This window comes from Dermochelys coriacea, chromosome 11 (assembly GCF_009764565.3).
Source record: "Dermochelys coriacea isolate rDerCor1 chromosome 11, rDerCor1.pri.v4, whole genome shotgun sequence".
Lineage (NCBI taxonomy): Eukaryota > Metazoa > Chordata > Testudines > Dermochelyidae > Dermochelys > Dermochelys coriacea.
The window spans coordinates 19,601,826-19,614,360 of NC_050078.2; the positions used below are offsets into that span (position 1 = coordinate 19,601,826).

At 40.1% G+C, this 12,535-nt stretch overlaps 1 long non-coding RNA gene across 1 annotated transcript; it reads left to right on the plus strand.

The window, feature by feature from the left end:
- Window positions 1-8,081: 8,081 nt before the first annotated feature.
- On the plus strand, window positions 8,082-12,314 carry LOC122458078. The gene is made up of 4 exons (XR_006277912.1): window positions 8,082-8,257; window positions 8,977-9,030; window positions 9,156-9,363; window positions 10,338-12,314. It is a non-coding gene; the product is annotated as an uncharacterized LOC122458078 (long non-coding RNA).
- The last annotated feature ends 221 nt before the right edge of the window (window positions 12,315-12,535 follow it).

Here is a 12,535-nt window from a genome sequence, read left to right on the forward strand (position 1 = left end):
AGAAGGTGACAACTACCACTACAGTCTCAGCATCTGAAAGACCACATGTGTAAAAGCTCTGTACTGGCTACTACCACATCTGAGTCTTTGACAGCAGCTAAAGCTCCAACAAGGTGAGTCTGTGAGTTTGAAGACCACAAGAGCTAAAGAATTTGAATTTTTTTTTTTTACTTTTCTATACTTTTGTTTAAGAAGCTGGGAGATGTCTTCAATTTTCACTCTTTTCAAATATGGGGGTGCAAAAGTGTGTGAGCACCTGTAAAAGTCCAAAGGAAAGTGACAGAAATTCCTAAATTTAACTTACCCTAAGTGTCATCTCTTCAAAGATATTTGTAAGATTTTTTGTGTTAGAATACTTAGACATTGTAAAACTGTTTATATGCAAATTATTGAGCAATATTGTTAAACCTTGTCTTATTAGCTTTACCAAAGTCTTTATTGAGACTTTTGTTGGGGGTTGGGAAAAACAATACTAGATGCTATTTCATAGATTAAACCCAAGAGGGAGGCTTTGATTGTCTCTGAGATTGTAAATTAGACCTAATCAATAATTTGGTCTGAGCATTACATTTTATAATCAGGCTTATCTGATTAAATAACCATGGGTTAAAGATCTTTAATTGGGATATAACCTAATAGACAGCCACCTCTTTGGATTTCAGTTTAGGATTTGTAAGAATTCATTACTTGCATTCAGTGATTTCACTAATCAGATGATTTGATATTAATCCAATACCTCTGTTAATTCATTGGTTTGTTAATTTGATAATGTATTAATCCTTAGTTTAGTACTATATTTTTACTTTCTAATTTTATAAAAAGACTGAATCATTTCCTTTTCAATAGGCAACCTCTGGTCAAAACTATTGAGAATCTGAGTAAAACAACTGGTTTACCCAAGAACCCCATTGGCTCCCTTTTTAAATTAAACCCTTTATTTCTCACACTGCATTACAAGTATATTTTCTCTCCAGGCAGGGACAACATCTAGAACCTTAAGTTATGCTAACTAGTCTACTTACTAGACCCTCATCTATGCCCCACTATCCTAGGATTGTCTAACCTTACTAGACTTTATTTCATATCCACTTGCATGGTATTTTTTTTTCCACAATAGCCCAAGGCACAATGTATAAAAACTTGAAAGCTCTGCAGGCACTAGGAGAGACAAGAAGCAGTAATTCATCTTACCGGGATCCAGTATGTAGATTGAACAGTAGATTTCAGAACTCTCACTGCTTAACTTGTTTCCCTATCTGCCTGTGACTAAATAGTAGCAGACTACCCCACAAACCCTTCTCATGAAGGATTCTGACATTAAGCACTCAGAGCAAAACTTCTGTTGAGAGAGGCAGGAAGACAGGTTTCAGAGTAACTGCACTTGCATGAATTTAAGATTAACTTCATGGCCAGAAGCAAACCCTAATACTATTAAAGCCATCAATAGTCCTCCAAGTAGCTCTTTCTGAGCAAATAGCTATTACAAAATGTAGCAGGCACAACCAATGAAAATAACTGTCCATGTTATAACATTATGAAAGCACCATGTATTGGAGTTCAGCTTCAGCAGATGAATAGCTTGCTTTGTCAACCACTGAAGGTGCATGTTCCTGCAAAATGGAAATCTAACTTTTGAGTGCACTACCTTTTAGGAGAGGGAGAGAACTTGCTTTGGGGTGGTGATGGGGCAAACGTGTGAGCAAGACTGGCACCATCTTAAGTATAAGGATACTAACTGCACCAGCTAAATGCTTCCAGAATGATGTCTTAGATAGACAGTACATCTTGTCTGAGAATTACATTTATTTGGATCAGTCTAATGTTAGCATTGAAGAGAAAACTTGTTACTGGACAGAGGAAGAATGGTTTCTATTGGGGGTGTGCGAAGATGTATCTGAGCAGAAGACTGGAAGGCAGAAACTTCTATCTGCACTTGGCAAGTAATACTTTTTTTTTAAAATGGTTGAAATATTTTCCATACTGAAAAGTCACCACTACTCTTTTAAAAAACAGGTTGCCTGTATTTGTACTGCGATAGGCTGCAGCCCTATTGTGCTAGGCACCGTGAAACCACATAACAAAGACGTCCCCTGCCCCCAAAGAATTTACAATCTAAGTAAAAGGCTATAGACAGTAGAGGGATTAGTAAACAGATGGAGGGGGAGAGTATAAACTAGTTTGAGTGCGCCTAGGCATTACGGACTAGCGAGCTTTGCTACAGTACTATCTACATTTGTTCAAATACGTTTTATGAAACATCCAGATGAACCTGATACTCACTACAGCCTCTGTAAAAGGAAATTATGCTTTTCACGCCTGTTAGAATTGACTGTTTGGAGCCAGGAAACTAGTGGGTGATGAAGAAGTAGCAGATGCAGCTTATTTGGACAAAGCCACTTGAGAACTAAATAGTCACAAAGTTCCAGTATGAATGAGGAACAGTTTAAGAGAAATAAATATGGACTATTATCAGCATGGGAAATAAATTAATAGCTGGGTGCCCCAAGGATTTGTACTACAAGTTGTGCTAATGATCTGGAAAAGTATGTCGACAGCGAAGTGCTGCAATTTGCAGGTGAGGCAAAATTACTTAGAGTAAATTAATAAAGAGACGACTGTGTGGAATGTTCAAGGGCCAAACCAAACTGGCAATTTAGTAACACAATGGCAGATTAAATCCAATGTAGACAAGTGAAAGTAATTCACACTGAAAGAACAATTTGAACTAATAATACTTATTGATGGGCTTGAAATTAGCTGTAACAACTCTGGGAAAAATACACGGTCATCACTGTGAACAGCTCAGTGAAAACCACTTCTGAATGCACACCAGCAGTCCAAAAAGCAATTGAGATGCTAGGTTACATCAATGTGATGTTTTAAGACAATATCTGTAATATAGAAACTGATGCTGCACCCTCACCTGCATTACAGTGTTCAACTCCCCTCCATCTCAAAAGGCATAAAGCAGAAATAGAAAAGGTCCAATGGAGAGCAACTAATCTGATTAGAAACTTGGAATTATTTCAGTATGAAGAGAAATTGGGAATATATAGGTTGGAGAAGAGACTAATAAAACATGACATGATAGAACATGTATAAAAATGAGTGGTAAAGAGGTGAGTCTTCCTGTTTGCTCTCTTGCAATATGAGGAGCAAGGGACACTGAAATGAAATTAAAAGGCAGCATACTTAAAACTGATAAAAGGAAATGTTGTTTATACCATGTAGAACTAATTTATGGAATTTGCTACTCAGCCTTTTACTGAGACAAAGAGATTTTGGGCAAGATTTTCAAAAGTGACTAGTGATTTTTGGGTGCCCACATGGGCGTTGTGTATCATAGGCCAGGGGAGGCTGTGTCTCCCCAAACAGCCTTGTGTGGCCCACACTCCACTACCAGACCCCTTCCTGCCTTCTTCCAGTTCCCTTCCCACTCTTCTGTAGCTGAGAGGCTGGAGCAGGCAGGCTGAAATGGGTGCTTGCAAGGCCCCAGGGCTGCAGGCGCAGGGGCTGGGACCTCATTGCGCTGCTCCCCCAGCACTCTGGAGCTGGGGTTGGGGGTACTCCAGCTGCGCTGCCTACCCAGTACATTGGGGCTGGGGGCTAGCTTCCCCCAAAGGCTCGTTCACCCACCGCCCATGGGTGCCCAGTACCTTAAAAGGATCTGGAGTTTGTTTGTTTTTTTCAAAAGGGCAAGTGCCCAGAACTTTCTGAAGTTCAGGACTCTTCATGGAATCTCAAGCTGAGCACCTCAAATTGCTAACCACTTTAGAAAACATTGGTTGCTAAAATAATTCTGAAAAAATAATAATTACCTGTTAGGTCAGTAAAGTCATTGATTCTAATCTATAATTGTTATTTTCCTTACACCTTAAGAGAGACAGAACGGTCTAATGGAGTGGGTAGTAGACTGGGACTCAAGAGACCTTGGGGCTGTTTTGGGCTTCACTATTGATTGTGAGACCTTGAGCAAGTCATTTCACCTCTCGGTGCCTCTGTTTCCCCTCCTACCATATTATAGTCTTGCATCTGGTTATGTGCTTGTACAGTATGTGTCACATGGGGCTGCAGTAACAGGGCTTCTAGGTACAAGAGTAACAGAAATCAATTATAACCTTAACCCTGTGTCTAGCAGTAGAGATTAGAGCTGGGGAAGGTAGGGGCAGTGGTTCCTTAGCCTCATAAGCCTCTGGACCATTTTCATGTACAGAACCATGGCATGGCATAATTCCTACAAAAGGTTTAGATTCAGTGTTGAGAAGACAATAGTACTCATGATATTAAATGGACTGTCACTAGGCTGCATTTCTAAACCAAGCCATCCCCCCACTTATTTGGTCACTGGCTGGCTATGATTTCTAACCAGAATCATTGAGAACAAATTCTGCCAGTGTGCCTCTTTGCAAATTTTTCAATCCATAAACACATTGGATGCTGTTGTCTCTGAATAACATATTATATAAACTCTCCTTCTCCTCTTGTGTCATTGTTACTTGTTCCCTGCTATTCGCACCCTGTTCACTGAAATAAACGTGGTGGTATTGGAGCTGCTTTCTGTTAATTATATTTTAATTAATTCTTTTAAAATACCTCATTCTCGCTTTCTGATGTGGCAAATAATTGAGAATAATTGGAAACAAAATAGTTGGTATGAATTCAGATTGTAACATGAGTAATCTTTTGCTGCAACACTGGGGTAATTAGACACGAGCTACAGACATATTGTGGCACTTTAAAGTTAACTATAGATCAAAGGAAAATGAAATGGAAAAATAGATTACATTGGTCTAGAACCCTGGGTTACTTTGCAGCTCCATACATTCAGCACCATTGAAATGTAATCCCCTGTGGGGTAGAGGGTGGCAGTCAACTAGCATACTCTATACTGGACAAGTCTGAGGAAACTTTCTATGAGAAGTGACATGGGAATTCTAAAGAAACAGAAACTTCGTTTAGGGTTTCACCCAAAAGAGTATAGTAATTATTTTACATTATATTTCAAAGTTGAACCACTTGTCGTTATTTAATGTATTCATTAACTGGGGACATGGAGATCATGAAACTAATAATAGTCAGCTGGTAGATATGAAGTATCAAATAGTTTGAGAGTTTACATTTGCAAGGGCTCTATATGAATCCTGCTTGCTGGTCCACAGACATACTTCCATGTAACGTTGTCCAGGCTGGCCAGAGAATACATACAGTATTGGCAGCACAAATGTAAACTCTACAGACATCTTCAATCACAATGAATTAGCTCATCAGTTGAGTAGATTTGGATGACTGGTGGAAAACACTTTTGGCCTGATCCAGATGCCATTCAATTCAATGGAATAACTCTCGTTGACTCCAATAGTGCAGTCCTTTATGGATGCTAGTCTGCACTGAACCATTAATTCATTTCAGTTCTGTCCACTACCCTTCTCTGTTCATTTCCTGTGAATGTTGACGCAGTGATGTTTTCCTGGCAATAATATTGATGAAAAGCAATCTTTGAAGTTCTTTTTCCATGATAATTTGCACCAGAAACCAGTAGAGAAGAATAAGAATACTATGTGATTTATGCAGCTAATCATCATGAAGCATCACAGCTCAAATTTTGAATGTCAAAAGAGTAACCAAAATGTAGCAGAATTTTGAATAACGCATGAATTTCTAAACATTGGGATCCAATTGTGGACATTCCACAAGCAAAAAAACCTCAGATTGTTCTTTTTGAATTCTATTCTACTGCTGAAAGCATCAGTTGGTGATTTGGATGATATGGATGCCTGTCTACTATAGTTTGGACTGAGGCCATAACTATCGTCCCATAAGTTACTGAAGAGCTATTGAATAATGGGAACTCCCAATGTTTGTGAGACATTTAACATTTAAAATGAGACTCATTAAGACAAAATCATAAAGCTAGTCACAAACTAGCATTTATTAAAGTTCAAAATTCATCACGTTACTTGAGAAGCTATGTAAATTAGTCAATAAGCTCCTGTATTCAGGTAAGATACAGAGCAACCCTTTGGATGTCATTTTAAAGTGTGGTTTGTCACGCTGGAACCCCATGGCCTTAGACATCAATATTATACTTTTTTTTTTTAGTTGATACATACTTGGTGAACTATTGTTGCAAATATAACTTACATAGAGCGAAACACACAGAACAAGTCAGTCACAGTACTATGACATACCCTTGTTTTTGCCATTCCAGACAGATAATGACTGTGAAAATAACGGTGGAGTGGATAAAAGCACCTTGAGTAAAGTGACTTGTAATAGTACTTGACCTCTGTATGTTGCCTGTCCAAAAGCAGAAATAACATACATTATTAAAAACAGTTCTGTAGCTATTGAGTGATGCGCAGTCATACATTTTTCTACTTTCTTCCCCGTTTCTTTCCTACCAAAAAAAATGGCAAAAGAAAATGTATTTATTTGTTTAAAAATGGTTTACTAGGCACTTTTCTTCTAATGTCAAACTGTTCTTATACTATTACTTATTACTATGCATTGTCTGCAAGGGCTATATTTTCTATCACCGGATTTAAATTGCTTCTTGTGTCGTCCGTGCTTTGCAGTATCTTTCTTTTTAAGGCAAGACAGAAAATGCATTTCTCCATAACAGCAACAATGACATAGAAAAACTTTATTTTGTGTGGCAGGGAGAAAAATGGAGTTGGAAAGAGCCTGTAAACTAAAAAAATCTATTTATGGCACTTAAAAACCAATCCCTTCATAAGACAATTATGTGTCTGTTCAGCTAAAATATGGAGTGAAATACAGAAGCATAGAATGTAACATAATGCAATATTCTTCCTAATAAACCCAAGTCACCTTCTAAAAATTCCTTAAGTTACGCTAATGTGTGGATTTAAAGGTGATGATCACACTCTGTTGTCTTGGTGTTGAGCTGATTGTAAGTGTAGGCATAGGAGCCGACCTGCTGATCTGAATATTGATTCAAAAGCTGGATGAATTGGTAATGAGGAGGTGAATAAAACAGAGTGACTGACATGAGGAGACTAGGAAATGTAAATCATAAAAGGACATGGAGGACAAATGAAATGAACACTGAAGAAATGATTGACCCAAAGCCAGTGTCTACCATTTGAGTGCCAAATATCCCCTTTAGTACAGTAAATTGTTGATATCACAAGAAAATATCCAAATGCATATAATAAAGTATAATTAAAACTGATCATCTAGTTAAAATAGAGATTAAAATATCTACGATCCAATGTCGTTTATATTTTAGAGCAACTCTGTATTTGCATAACTGTAGCTTTTATGAAATTTAGATATGACAGAAAGCAACAGGTTTATTTGAGGCAGCTTAAAGTTTCACATTTCCCCCTCTTGCTCCAGCTAAGGGATAGGGAATTATGTCAATAATAAACCAGAAAGAGAGAAGTTTAAATATATACTTCAATTAGTGTCTTTTCATTTCTTAACTGAACAAATGCAATTATCATATTTGTAACAATGGCCACCATTCAAGCTGTGCTAGTTGCAGATGATGTAGAGTGCAATGAGCATATGCTTATCTTTAAGCATGTAAATAGTTGTATTAAATCATGAAGACTATTCACATGATTAAAGGTAAGAATGTTTTTAAGTGTTTTGCTGGATGGGGGCCAGAGAGCTCAACACCTTGCAGGATTGAGCCTACACTGACCTGCCAATCGATTGCTTATGAGGAGGAGTAAATTTGGAACAATTTTATTATCTTGCTGATAACTCAATTAATTAGCCTCTTACAGTTTGTATGGCAACTTCAACCTTCTCTGTATGTGTGTGTGTATATATATATCTTCTTACTGTATGTTTCATTCTGTAGCCCACGAAAGCTTATGCTCTAATAAATTTGTTCGTCTCTAAGATGCAACAAGTACTCCTGTTCTTTTTAAATTTGAAAGAGGCATTCTCTTTTCCTTCCATTTTTAATCCTGGTAACAGTTTATTCTTCCCTGCATAGCAGAGAGGACTGTAACTGTATATGTTTCATACTTACAGCATTAAATACACCTGTGACACTCTACCCACCGCCACACAAGGCTTGGTGGGGTTAAAGTGGCTAGGTAGGCCAATTAACTGCCCAGGCTGCACCTGAGGAAGGAGACAGGGAGGAAGCCACTAATTGGAAATGGGCTCAGCTGGGCAGGAAAAGGGCCTATAAAAAGCCCAGGAGCTATGTTTACTAACTGAGGCTACAAGGAAGTAGTCCATGGCCACTCTTTGGGAGGAGGGTGTTAGAAGCTAGGTAAGTAGGAAGAAGAAGAAGAAGAAGAAGAAGAAGCCGCCGCCGCCGCCGCCGCCGCCGCCACCACCGTCGTTGTCGCCCAGGGAAACAGCAGCAAGGGATAGGACTATATAGACCCTGGCTGCTTGTTATAGGTCCCTGGACTGGAAGCCAGTGTAGAGGGCAGGCCAGGGTTTCCCTACCAGCCTCTGAGAAGTGATGCAGGGTCTTGAAGATGCCAACTGGTCTGGGAGGACCTTAATTTTCCTGGAAGGGGAGAATCTTAGTGACCTGGCTGGAGGGCCAAGCCAGGAACTGGAAGCTGTAGCTCCAGGAGTGAGAAGGACCACAGGATGAAAGAGATGACAGGTAGAGACACTGCCAGAGGAGGGCAGTGCCTGGCAAGAGCTAAATCCCTGAGCTACCAGCAGGAGGTGCTATTTGTGGCGAGTGGACCCTGTGAGAGGTCCATGAAGGGAATAATCTAATAAATCTGTAGCTATATCTTGCATGCTGCTATCTGATAAAGTGTGTGGGTTGTTTTTTTTTTTTTTAACTAATTTGGGCACAGTAATTTAAAAGAGAATATAAGGAGTCCTTATACATACCTGCATACTCTTTTTCTCTGTGGGTCTTTTCTGTGTCTTGATGGGTGCTGTTCTTTTTGATATTTTGAAATGTTTAAGCCAGTATTGAAGCAGAGACTTTATTTTGTTTTTTTTGTGTTCTATACATTCCAGTTTTTGGCCCTATAGAACTGGAGAGGAAGGATGTCTTGCAGTTAGAGCACTGGAGTGAGTATCTGAAAATCTCGAGTCTAGTCTTCACTCTGACACAAGCTTCCTGTGCAGTCTAGGGCAAGTGCACTCTGCTTCAGAACCTTATTTTACATTGGTTGAAAATGCTTCTCTTCCACCAGGGATGTAGTGCTGCTACATGACTGTAGGGAAAGCACTTTGTTTTCAAATGGAAGGTGCTACAGAAAACAAACCCATGAGGAGCCAAGGGAGCTGTGTGAGATCCTCGGAGCTTGGCTTATCCCTGGGCGTATAGTGGTCAAACCCTATATCAGGCAAGGAAGGAAGGAGACAGAGAAGTTAAAGTGGAAACTCAGTTATGCATTCAAGGTGTGTATGTGGTGTGTTTGTGGGTTTTTTTTTTAACAAATATTTTTTATACTGTGGTAATACTCTGAGACTTGGTGCTGTAGAACAATTCTGTCAGTTTAAGGGTTGATCTGGAACTCATTGAAGTCAATAGAAAACTACACTCCCATTGATTTAACTGACTCTAGATCAGAGCAGTTGTCCATGTAGAACTTCTGTATGGGCTAATGGGAACTTTGGGGGCACAAGGAATGAAAGATCTGGTCCATATATTGTTGCCATTTATCCTTTAGACTAAGGGGGGATGGAGAAATTATTAGGCCTCTTGGTGCAAAACTGCTATAGAGGCAGCATAGGTGGCTGGTGCAGTGCTCCTCGTGCACAAGGGAATTCTCTGGTGGCACAAACACTGTAGTAGTTCCTGTGCAACTGCCCCTCTCTTGCCCTGGCACAGCGAAGGTTTGGCTTTACCCACTCGACACCCTGACAATTCCTGGCTGCCAAAATGACCCATGTGAAACTGCTGGCAGCTGGTTACTTTAAACAACCTGAGGCTGCTCTAAATCTACACTGGGGACTGGGCTTGCACAGAATTAGCATCAAAATTGGTATAGTAAGCGCACAAAGGGCTAATTTGGGCACAGCTGAAAGTGGCCTTTTGCCTTAGGAATGGCTAGACACTATAGTGTGGGGGTTCTCAACCTTTTTCTTTCTGGAGCACCCCCCACCCCCAACATGCTATTAAAAACTTCACGGTGAGCTTGTGCCACAACACCACTTTTTCTGCATATCCAGTAGATTAAAAGCCAGGGCTAGCATTGTGGGGTAGCAGACAGGGCAATTGCCTGGGGCCCCATGCCATGGAGGCGGGAGCTCCACAAAGCTAAATTGCTCAGGCTTCAGCTTCAGCCCAAGGTGGTGGGGCTCAGGTTTGGCTTCACCCTGGGGCCCCAATGAGTCTAATGCTGGCCTTGCTTTCTGGCTTATTTTGGCAGACCCCCTGAAAACTGCTCGCAGCTCCCCTGTGGGGCATGGACCCTTGGTTGAGAACCTCTGGTATACTGCTTGCTGCTCAGTGAACACATTATGCGTGTGAGGAGTCTGTGTATTGTGTAAATGTTCCTTCAGGGACCTTTCAAAGCTGCTGAATTATTGGGCCTATAGACTGTTACTTGATGATGTTGGTAATTTTAGTTACAGGGGATGTCTACAACACATAACATTAACTCGAGGAAAATTCATGAGCATCATTATATCATTGCAGATGCAAAGATTAAGTGTGGAAATGTATTCTAGTGGCTGGAACAGGAGACTGGGAGACAGGAGGTCACATGGGCTCTCTCTGACTCACTTATTTATCAGCTCTGTGCCTCTGCTTACCCACCTATATAACACCTCAGAGTTATAATTCTCACAGAAGCATTTCTAGGCTCGGGTAGAAGTTGGCAAAGACACTTCAGCATCTTGGCTGCAAGGTGCTACAGAAATGCAAAGCATTATTTAAAAAAAAATTGTTCAAAAATTAAATGTGTGGCGTCGCCAATTATGAAGTAACTGGTCTTAATTCCCTCCATCCTAAGTTCTCAAAGGCTTTATTGTCTGTGTATGAGGACCAATGGACTAACCTTTATGTGAATGAAAAATAAGCCTGTGTTAGGGGAGCACCAAACAGCTTATCTCTAAAACTGCACTCTTGAAATAGAAAACTAGCTAAGCTCTCTCATTAAATGTATACTGCCCATTTTTACAAAAACGTGCTTAGTTTTGTAATAAAACTCTCAGAAAACTTCAACTAAGCTCTTTCTAATGGAACTTCTTGCCTCTACTTGTGGCTTTTGAGCTACCTGTATATTTTTCTGGAAATGATAGGCTCACTTAGTCACCAGGGACTCCCTTCAGGGAGCAGGATGGCAACACTCCCTTCCACTGTTGCCAACTCTTGTGATATTTGATATTTTTCTTAAAGCACCAGCTTCTAGAATTGAGAAATTTTGTAAGGAAATCTCAACTTTTAGTTAACAAAAGTAAAATAACCTCTAGTTTTCATAGTTGCAGAAAAAAGCTTGACAAGGTTACCTGAGTACCCTACAGGCTCAGAAACCAGAGAGCAAACAAAAGGAACCCAACAGTTGTTATCCCCAATGATTTTTAAGCAAGTCTCTTGATTTTTGTGGCCTGACTCATGATTTTTTTTGGACACTTGGGGTGGGCAATATCTCTCTTCCAGTGGGGAAAATGGACAGGTACAAGGACCTGATGGCAAACGGATGCCCTCAGTCTGATTAAAGAAAGCAAAAGTAGGCTGGAGGAAAGAACACAGTATGTGGTTCCAAGCTGCCTCTCAGAAATGCCTGTTTCTAGAGATTTAAAGGTGCAGTACCCAGAAAACAAAGGCTATGGTTTCTTCCTGTGAACACCATTGCTCAAATTGTCCCTGGAGTTAATGTGCAACATCCGCACAAGGCACATCACAACCAGGAGATCTTGGATGAAATTCTCGGCTCATTGATGTAAACGGTTTTCCCATTGACTTCAATTGAGGCAGGATTTCACCTCTTGTGCTAAAACACTGATTCCTTATGAAGAAACTGGTGTACCTTCTTTAAAGGAAAACTAATATGTAAAACATAGAGACAACACTGGGATTTTCGACTGATTGCTTTTTCAGAGTAGCTGCCTTTTAGGGTCTAAATAGACTGACTTCTCTTTGGGTGAGACTTTTTATATGCTACATTTCATCCCAGAGTACACTTTATGTCTGCTGTATATAAAGTCCTGAAAACAGAGTTTAGAATGGAAAAACAGATAAAACTTTTATTACAGTGCTGCTGCAGGTAGGGGCTGCAGTAAATCAAAAACTTAGTTCCCACAAAAGGCATTCCTGAAACCTCACACATGATACTTCACTTCCAGAGAAGTCCCTCTGATTAATGGAATAACAGAATTGTTTTCTGGTATATAATTTGGATTTAATTATTAGAGTCATAGACTATCAGGGTTGGAAGGGACCTCAGGAGGTCATATAGTCATCAAGCAGGACCAGTCCCCGATTTTTGCCCCAGATCCCTAAATGGCCCCCTCAGGGATTGAACTCACAACCCTGGGTTTAGCAGGCCAATGCTCAAACCACTGAGCTATCCCTTGTATGTTAAGTGGTCATTGTGTGTGGTAGATCATAAAAATATCCTTGCAC